Source organism: Triturus cristatus, chromosome 1_2 (assembly GCF_964204655.1).
Source record: "Triturus cristatus chromosome 1_2, aTriCri1.1, whole genome shotgun sequence".
Taxonomy (NCBI): domain Eukaryota; kingdom Metazoa; phylum Chordata; class Amphibia; order Caudata; family Salamandridae; genus Triturus; species Triturus cristatus.
In genome coordinates, this window is record NC_140580.1 from 962,932,745 (window position 1) to 962,943,250 (window position 10,506).

The following is a 10,506-nucleotide window of genomic DNA, read 5'->3' on the forward strand; positions in this document are numbered from 1 at the left end:
GGGTCATACAATCAGTGTGTTCAACACACATCTACCACCATTCAATTACTCCACCAGCTGGGCTTCACAGTAAACCACCAGAAGTCCCATCTCCAACCATCCCACATAAAACAATACCTCGGTGCCACCATAGACACCTCAAGAGCACTAGCCTACCCCAATCCTGCAAGGATTGCAAGCATTCAAGCTCTACGTGCAAAATTCGCACTACAACACTCCCTTCCAGCTCGAGTGTTTATGCAACTAATAGGGATGATGGCCTCTTGCATGTTCATAGTGCCTCACGCAAGACTCCAGATGCGTCCTCTCCAAGAGTGCTTAGCGCACCAATGGAACCAGGCCCAGGGTCAATTAACAGATCTGGTGTTGGTAGACCCATCGCACTCTGCAGTGGTGGAACACCACAAACCTTTCCAAAGGTCGATCGTTCCTGGACCCGGTTCCTCAAATAGTACTGACAACTGACGCATCGCTCTCCGGCTGGGGAGCTCATCTACTACATCTCACCACACAGGGCAAGTGGACACCTCACCAAAAGTTACTCCATATCAACCATCTGGAGTTACTAGCAATCTTCTTAGCCCTAAAATCTTTTCAAACTCAAATTTTCAGGCAAGGCAGTCCTGATCCGAACAGACAACATGACAGCCATGTATTATATCCAAAACAGAGCATATGGAGATGGGCAATACCCCACAAAATCTTTCTCCTAGCTCAGCATGTCCCAGGAGTCCAAAACACAGTGACAGATCTGCTCAGCAGGCAGACACAACAGATCCACGAGTGGGAGCTTCACCCGCAAGTTCTTCACCCATACTTTCAAATGTGGGGGCATCCACAGATAGACCTATTCGCCACCCACGAAAACGCCAAATGCCCAAGCTTCGCCGCCAGATACCCACACCCATTGTCCAAAGGAAATGCGATATGGATGAACTGGTCAAACAAATTCAGGCAGATTTGCGTACGCTTTTCCGCCTCTCCCACTCATTCCACTAGTGGTGCGCAAACTACAACAACACTCCCTCACACTAATCCTAGTAGCTCCAACGTGGGCCAGACAACCGTGGTATACCACACTGCTGGAACTATCTGTAGTGCCGCACCAGAAACCTACACCTCTCTCCACACCTCTTAACCCGGAACCATGGAGAGATCAAACACCCGGACCCAGCGCAGCTCAACCTTGCGATCTGGCTCCTGAAATCCTAGAATTCGGGTACCCAAATCTTCCCCCTGACCGTATGAACGTCATCAAAGAAGCTAGAAGACCTACCACTAGAGTGTGCTACGCCGCCAAGTGGAAACGTTTTGTTGTTTATTGCCATAACAACACCATCAATCCACTGGACATGTCCATTCAACACATAATAGGCTACTTACTCCACCTACAAAGGTGCAATCTAGCCTATACGTCCATTCGACTACACCTCGCAGCTATTGCAGCTTACCTACAAAACAGGCAACATCTCTCACTCTTTAGAGTACCTGCCATTAAAGCCTTCATGGAAGGCCTTAAAAGAATAATTCCCCCCAGAGTGCCACCCTCACCTGTGTGGAATTAAATATCGTTCTCACAAGGCTAATGGGGCCTCCCTTCGAACCTCTCCATAAATGCGAACTACAGTTCCTAACATGGAAAACCACTTTTCTTGTAGCCATCGCTTCCCTTAGAAGGGTCAGTGAGATACAAGCACTTACCATTCAAGAACCCTTTCTCAAAATGCACCATAACAAGGTTGTTCTCCGTACCAACCCAAAATTCCTCCCTAAAGTCATTTCTCCCTTTCACCTAAACCAAACAGTAGAACTACCAGTATTTTTCTCGCAACCACAGACCATTGCAGAAAGGGCTCTTCACACACTGGATGTCAAACAAACCTTACTCTACTACATTCAGAGAACACAACCTTTCCGTAAGACCAAACAACTGTTTGTTTCTTTCTCTCCACCACACAAAGGTAACCCCATCTCAAAATCGGGGATAGCTAGGTGGTTTGTAAAATGCATTCAAATCTGCTACCATAAAGCAAAGCGAACGCTATCCATTCCCCCGAAAGCCCATTCTACACGAAAAATAGGGGCTTCCATAGCATTCTTAGGGAACACCATTAGATGATATCTGCAAAACAGCTACATGGTCAACACCGCACACTTTCACCAAACACTATTGTGTAGATGTGCAAACTAAGCAACAAGCTAGTGTGGGCCAGGCTGTACTCAAAACTTTATTTCAAACCACTGCAACTGATACGGGTGGTCGTCGCTAACGGTGGGTACTGCTATTTAATCTATGCACAAGTGTGTAATCTGCAGCTCATATGCCTCGAACAGAATATGCTACTTACCAGTATGCATCTGTTCTTGGCATGTAGAGCTGCAGATCTACACACGCCCACCCGCCTCCCCAGCTACCTTTATCTGTTCCAGTTTATCTTATTTAGATAGCACACACATGGGCATCTTCACTGTTACTACTACGCTCCATCTTTCCCTGCTGGCGAAAAACAATCTGAGGATGGAGCCGAAGCCCATGCGCAATACGATCCAAAGGAGGAGTCACCAACCTTGTGACTTCCAAAGACTTTCCAAGAGGAAAAACAAACTGCAAACATCCGGGCCCAACACCAGATGGCGATCTATGCACAAGTGTGTAGATCTGCAGCTCTACATGCCAAGAACAGATGCATACTGGTAAGTAGCATATTCCCTACAGAACAAGGCAGAGGGAGCGGTCATGTTTACAGTGGGGCTCCCTCCAAGAAACATTCACCCTTAAAACCATTGTGTCAGAATGTTTAACGTTGTTCAAAGAGTACTGAAGGAACGTTATATCAAACAGATAGGTGAGCAACACACTGTATAAGGACAACCACAATGCATAGTACCCATTCAATCCATGATTTATATCTTTTGAGAAAGTTAGTATAGTGCTCCCACAGAAGGAAGCCATAAAGTGGGGTGCCTGAAGATCCTAGATTGCATTACATTTCTAATGGAACAAAATATCCTATATTAGCGATGCAGGATTGTATTTCAGTCTTAGAACAGGGTACTTTGTGAGAACCATCAGTTTAAATTTGCAACCAAGACATAATCATGTATAGTGCTAGCATCCCATAGTGTTTTCTGGAACATGATGTCAGTACTGAGGGTGTTCACCAAATCACCATGAGTAGCACTTGCCACCTACTGATGGTGGCATGCCTGTACGTCACTGCATATATAATTGTCTGAAAGAAATATGTTCAGTGTCTGCTAAAATAACGCATAGCAATAATACATTTACTATGGATCTTAGAACTCACAGTCAGCTCAAAGAAGTCTGTGTTTAATCCAGCTTAAAGAGTTCAGTTCTTCTGAGCAATCATTTATTCCACAGGCGCTCCTTTTAAATTATATGAATGGAGCTGGGTATTGACGAGTTTTACAGCACTCATTAAGCAGATCCGGTGGCTACTGCAAGAAGAGGCAGTATCCCAGAGGGCAAAATGGTGTAATTTATATAGCTCTTACTTGGAGCAGTTACAAATGTGAACATACGCAAGCTTCTGGACACAATCCCAAGAAGATTAAAAGGATCTAATTGTTGTGTCACAGAAATAAAACAAATTTCTTACATAGCTAACTAAGAAAACCTGACCAAAGTGAGACCTTGCAGAGACACGGCAGTGCCTGTGAGAGCAGAGACATTCCTAGGTGCACACATCAAAAGTCTGCTAAGCAGGGGACTTGGAGCAAGAGAGTGGACATACTTCAGGTCAGTTGTCTGGAATTGAATGCAGTGGTGTAGATCTTTAAAAAAACAAGACAATGAGTTCTTTGGACAGCCATGGCAATATGTGGAATTCGGAAGTTGTAAAAAAACTTTAAAGTATGTCAGGAGGCCCAGACGCTGGTCCAATGGTTACTATTTCATCTTTTCATTAAGTGATACAAGCTTGAAGAATGATTTATCAAATTATTTAAATCACAACTTTCAGAACAGGGACAAGTGTGAGTTTCAGGCCTCACTTGTTTATAGACAGTAATTTGTCAACAAGCAAAATGGCAATTTACTCATCCAGTACCGTTGAGGTGGGCCTGGTGGCATGCCATTTGATAGACTACTCAATAACATTTTGTTATGAAAATTCACAATACATGAACATTTCGAACGTCAGTTCTTTAAGTCTGGGAACTCAGACATGGCTGTGATTTTAATTGCACTGTTGTTGGTAAGGAAGCCATGGATATCAAAACTCATGACAATGCCTTATGTTAAAAAATGGAGATCCAAAAATGAAGGGAATGGTGGCTGGATAGACACAAGCATTATTCTTGCCTATGTATCATACCGACCCTGGCACATGTCTTATTAAACAATGAATTTGTCAAGGAGATCCACCACCACCTGAAACATTATGCTAGCCAGTGAAAATGCTACACTGGCATGGAAATGTTGGCAAGCAATTGCCACTATATTCACATAGTGAAATACTGAATGATTTGCCAATAACTATCTGCTATAGCCTGCTGTTAATTTTTTCTTTGCTACTCTCACAGATCCCAATAAACAGACTTGACATAGATACCAGTGAAAAGAGCATTCTTGGGCTAATATAAGATCTGAATATGGTGTTGGCAAGATTGATGGGACCAACAAATAATTGTGGAATGGAGTTTTTGACATGACAGTTGACTTGAATCTTTATCTCATCAGAGAAATGGTCTAATGCATAGAAAATGTGGCATGACCACTTTCAAATTTTTGGACTGTTTTTCTTTTTTGGATTTCAACCGGTCACCTATTTATTAACTGTTAGCGATGCTTGGTACACTGTAGTAGCTGTGCCATTGCCCTTATTTCCTTTTGTTGTCAGTTACGTTGACATAACATTGCAATGTTCTCCTTACATCCAAAGTGTTCGTGGAAATATCGGACACTTTAAAAACAATAACAGACAATGGCAGGAAGGCCGTTGTGATCTTGCTCGACATGTCTGCTGCGTTTGATACCATCTCACACAGCATTCTTCTGACAAGGCTCAAATCCAATGGCATCGCTAATATCGTACTGGCATGGATTGAGTCCTTTCCCTCCAATCGCAGGCAAGTTGTGTCCCTTGGAACATTCCTCTCTGCTGAACGTACCATCGCAACCGGAGTTCCACAGGGCTCATCCCTAAGTCCGCTGTTGTTCAACATATATATGACCCCACTCATTTCCGTGTTAGCTTCATTTGGGATAGATGTAACATCCTACACAGACGCTACACTATTGATTCTATCCCTGGACAACGACTCCGCCAATGCTGAACTCAAATTTAAACGAAGTCTAACCGAGGTCATCCAGGGATGAGGGACAACCACCTCACGTGTAACACAGACAAAACCGAAATCCTACTTATAGGAAAAGACAATCCCTTCCAGCCGAGCACTTGGTGGCTGGAGGGCGCAACTCCACCTCCCACCACTGTTAAGGTAGCCAAAAACCTAGGAGTGCAATTCGACACGGCTCTCTCCTTTCAGACACACGCATTGACAGTGGCGGGGACCTGCTTCAACCTCATCAAGTCTTTAAAAAAATGTTTTTGACTTTATCCCCTTCATTGCAAGGAAAACAGTTGTGGTAGCACTGATCCTCTCGCGCCTAGACTACTGCAACAGCCTCCTGGCGACAGCCAATAAACCAACGCTAAAAAGACTACAAGTGGTGCAACATGCTGCGGCCCGCTTAGTCCTGAAGTTACCACATAGGTCCTCCGCATCCGCAGCTCTAAAAATCCAGCACTGGCTCCAATTGCATAAGAGAATCCTATTTAAGAATCTCTTAATCACTTTCAGAGCGTCACTAAACCTCGGCCTAACGTACCGCTCAGACAGGTTCACCCCTTACACCGCGGCTAGGACCATTATGGCCTCATAAGCAAAATTCCTCAAGTCCTCAAGCCCCCCTGCTTTAGGTATAAAACAAAGGGAGGAAAAACAGTAGCAGCCATGGGAACATAAGCCTGGAACCTCTTGCCCACCCACCTGAGAATGTTCAAAACAGACACAGTTCAGGAAGGCACTGAAAACTTGGATCTTTGAATCTCCTGACGATTTCTGCCTATCCCTCATAAAAGGCCCCTGTGGCTTCCTCTCACCCTTCCTCCGACTAGCGCAAGGATGCTCCTTTCCGAGTGACATCCCGCGCTCTATAAATACAACAATCAAATCAAATCATTGGTTGCATTTGCAGTTTTGTAAAATACACCTGCAAAGCAATGACCTCATCCACAAAGAAATGTGTTAGTACCTTTTGTCAAAAGCCTCAGATGCAGTCCTAACAAAAGACTCTGATAATTTATTATTATCACCTTAATGTTACGAAATTTAATACATATTTGAATAACAGCAGAATCTGTAGCCCACTATCCTGTTGCAAGATATATACAGAGCAGCATACTGGTGCTCAAAATATACAGGTAATAGCAAATTCTACTCCTTTTGATGCTATGCAATAGTGCAGGTGGGGCAAGCTATTTTAAAAGGTTTTGAGAACATCCTACTAGTTTCTGCTAACCGTATTATTCAAGAACACTTCCTTGCTTACAAAAAACATTGCTGCCATGCAAAAGTAAACTGACTGTTCAACATTCATATGAACCACTCGTAGAAAGAAAATTATTTCCCGAAACGAAACGTTTTTTTCTACAAAAGTGCTTTAAAAGCAATATTATATGCACTAATGGTCCTTTGGGGTTTCACTTTCGCCAACACAGGTTTTTATCCAGTCTCCAGGTGGTAGGGTGCTGCAAAGCACGTGAATCGGTAACAGACATCAAGCTGCAAAACTGTTTCTGCAGATAAGTGATATTGCATTCTGACACTGGTAAATAGAACTCCACAAGTAGCAAAGTTTACTGTTCACGATCTGTTGTCAGGGTTTGACTTCAGACAATTTACTGTTCTAAGCAAAATCTGCCAATTCGCAACATCTCCACCTATATCTGATGGAAGTTCTAGACACAGCTGATGTACGAGTCTTGAATTCCATATTGGCCTTTCATTCTTGAAGCAGGGGGTCCCCCAACAGATTCTGCCCCTGCTGCCAATAGAATAGTGAGATGCTTCAACCCATGGTCAATGGGGGAAAAAAAACAGATACATCACAAATGACCTCAGTGGAGATACCCATGTCCATGGGTCTAGTAAAACATCTATTTCCTAAACTAGAATGAGTTTGGTCCTACGCCCTCAAAGCACTCCATTTTTCAAACTCCAGCTAGATGTTTGCATCCTTGGCACGTACCTTCTCAAGGAGAGGAACCTGCAGGTCTCTATAACACTTAACAAGATCATAAATGATCAAATTATAGATCTTTTTAGAAATCAGGGGGCACACTCTTATGGCTCAGTTACGACTACTGAGTCTCTACACTTATGGCAGAATCGCCGCACTCGTGCGTAGATTCCACCACAAATGTGGAGACTTCGCACTCATGACTACACGGAAGTACCTTAGTTGGGCGGTGGAAAGAGACAATGAATGAAATCCCTAATATAGTCACAAATATGCAAACCTCACAAATACATGCACCCACACAAACATCCATACATGCAACCAGTAATTTGGCAAGAATTAGTATGTTCTTGTTGATTATATATGTATATAATAAATATGTTTATAAAATAGACTCAGAGGTCATTTTAACCTTTGATGAAACAGAGCTATATTTAGTTTTTAGCAATCCTTCTGTAGTTCAAAATGCTAAGAGATGTGTGTCTGTACCTAATGCTGCAAAAGTAGACATTGAGGTTTCATGTGCTTTCTGTATCCTGTGGTCATTATTAAGCACTATGCTTTTGTTTTATATTTTGTAGTGTCATGTTTTAGTTTTGTTTTGCTTTTATTCCCACACTGGATTTAAAAAAAAAACCTTGCTAGAGTTGAATGTCTTAGGTCATATATTGGTTATTGTAAAGTTTAAATAAGAGGGTTCTGCTGTGACTTGTAAATGGTTGGTGGTGAGGGGTTGTACTGGATGGGGTGTTAGCTGTACTGTACTACTGTCACTCTGTGGATGAATAATCTCTGACATTGTAGCCAAAATGGACTGACGTGCAATGATGCCTGTATGGTAGCCCAATAAATATGAGATTTGGATAAATGTGCTTATTTAGACTCGGCTATGTGGCTACTCTTGTCTTCTTTCAATTCAAGATGATGTTTGATGTTTGAATTCACTTCTTTGAGTGCATAAAAAAGAAAAGAGTCAATAGAATACTTTACTACGACTTGTCCTGGTACATTAAAGTGACATACTTTTCGTAAAAAAACAACAACAACAAAATATGGACATCTAGTCTTCTTCTTCTGCCTTTCCAAGTTTAGAGAATGAAGTTCACTGCTTTTAAATGTTTATTCCAGTATTAGTGTTTCCACCACCATGTCTGCGAGCCATTGACCTTTTCTTGTCAATCTCAGTTTTCCATTATCTTTTAGCCTAGGTGTTCCATTATCTTTCTTCTCTGGTCCTCCTGTACCATTGTCGGTATCCCCTAGATCTATAAGACTCTCTTTCACCTCCTAGGTTTCAGGGTTTCATTATCTGTCATCTCCATTTCTGATTGTCCTGTTTTCTTCTGACTCCATGTCTCTGTGTTGTTATCCTCGACCTCTATGTGTCGGTGTTTAATCTTTAGATCTGTTTTGTTGTCCTCCTTGTATAGGACTCCCTGTTCCATTATAGTCCACCTTTCTTACAGTCCTATGCAAGTCTACCCTGCTCATTGGCTTCCATGTCCTAGTGCTCACTATTATTCAAAGCTAGGTCTCATTCATGGATATAAACATTAAGGGGGTCACTTCACGTCAATAAATATTTATTCAGTTTTTTATTAAAACCAAATGGCTAAAACAATCAATACATAATACAAAAGTAAATAGTAAAAGAATACACGTACAGCTAGAACTCATAAAACATTTATATGCTTAGCTCCATTAAGAAATTAACCTTTGTGGAACATGTGGAAACATTCACAAGCATTTACAAATAGGTCAAAACAAGTCTGTATTGAGCAAAAATATATTTTAAGGAGCAGTAACAACTAGTGACTGTGGATCTCAGAATAAAAATTAGAAAAAAACAAGATGTAAGGTAGCCTGACTGGAGGCATTATCACAAGAGCGAGTAGAAAATACATCTGAATGAACCCACTCCTTTCACAATTTTCAATCTGAAACATGTCTGCCAAAAATCTGTGTTTAGAAACAGGGATGAGAGTAAAATATGGCCAAATAGTAGGAACAGATTTCAAAATTAAATAGACACTATAGGGCTGATTGCGATGACGGTGGTCCCACCGCCATCGTAACCATGTTCTCCGCCCGCCATATTACAATAGCTGGCGGAGGGTTGGCATTCATAAAGACCACCCGCCACGCATCCGATGGGCTCCTCGAGCCCGCCGTTGAGGCGGAGGGGGGTTGTATTCCTTACCGTGGTGGCTGTGTCTGCCAGGCACCGCCGTAGGGATTACAATGTTCCTTTCCGCCTGCCTTTTCATGGTGGTTAACCCGCCGTGAAAAGACAGGCGGAAAGGGACTTTGGGGGCCTGTAGCGGGCCTCTCTTCCCCCCTGGCCCTCAACTGTGGGTTTTGGGGGAGCCTATGGTGCCCCCTACATATCCCTGCACCATGTGGCAGGCACTGCATGGTGCCTGCCACGTAGTGCAGAGATATGTTAAGTGTCCCCTTTTTGCACTGAAGTGTGTGCTGCAGCCAGCAGCACCTGCTGCAATGCAAAACATAGGCATTGGTACCTCCGTGGTGGCGGTCGCATCCTAATGCCTCTGCGGGGATCGCCGGCAGCCTGTCGGGTGGTCCCATTTGCGAAAGGGTGGCAGTTGGATGAAAGTTCTGCCATCCTAACCAGCCCCTAACTTCTGATTTCTGTAATTCAGAAATCTTGTTTTACAGCCCTTATGGTTCATGAAGGTCGATTTATTCCATAATACACCATATTTTGTAATAGCTGGAGGGTTTGTAAACAAATTCTCCCGAGGCTAGAAAAAGTGCTTCATAAATAATTCAGTCAGGAGAGGTGCAAGGTCTCATCTAGAGATAGCAAGTCCTCTAGGACTGTTCTGTTAAATACCATCTCTACTTAGTTCCATTCAGAAATACTCAGTATCAGCGGTCAGGGCTGAATTCTACCCCCAGATAACCTTATCAACGCTCCGCATGACACTGCGAGAATCTCCCAGAAGTCACTGGAGAACTCTATTGTCCTCAAATTGTAAACAAGAACCATTTATATACTCCCCCAAACCCCCGCTCCCTAATGGGCAATGGATAAACATTTAACTCTATAACTTCTCGGCATCGTTGATCAGTCCTTGATCCTAATTTGAATGAAAATCCAGACACCGCCCCTAGTCGACTGCACAAACTGTTGTCTTCTAATGGATAGAAGATTATGCCATTTATTTTGAATATCAAAAGAAATTATCAAATAGGAGAATGCATTAATCTTACTT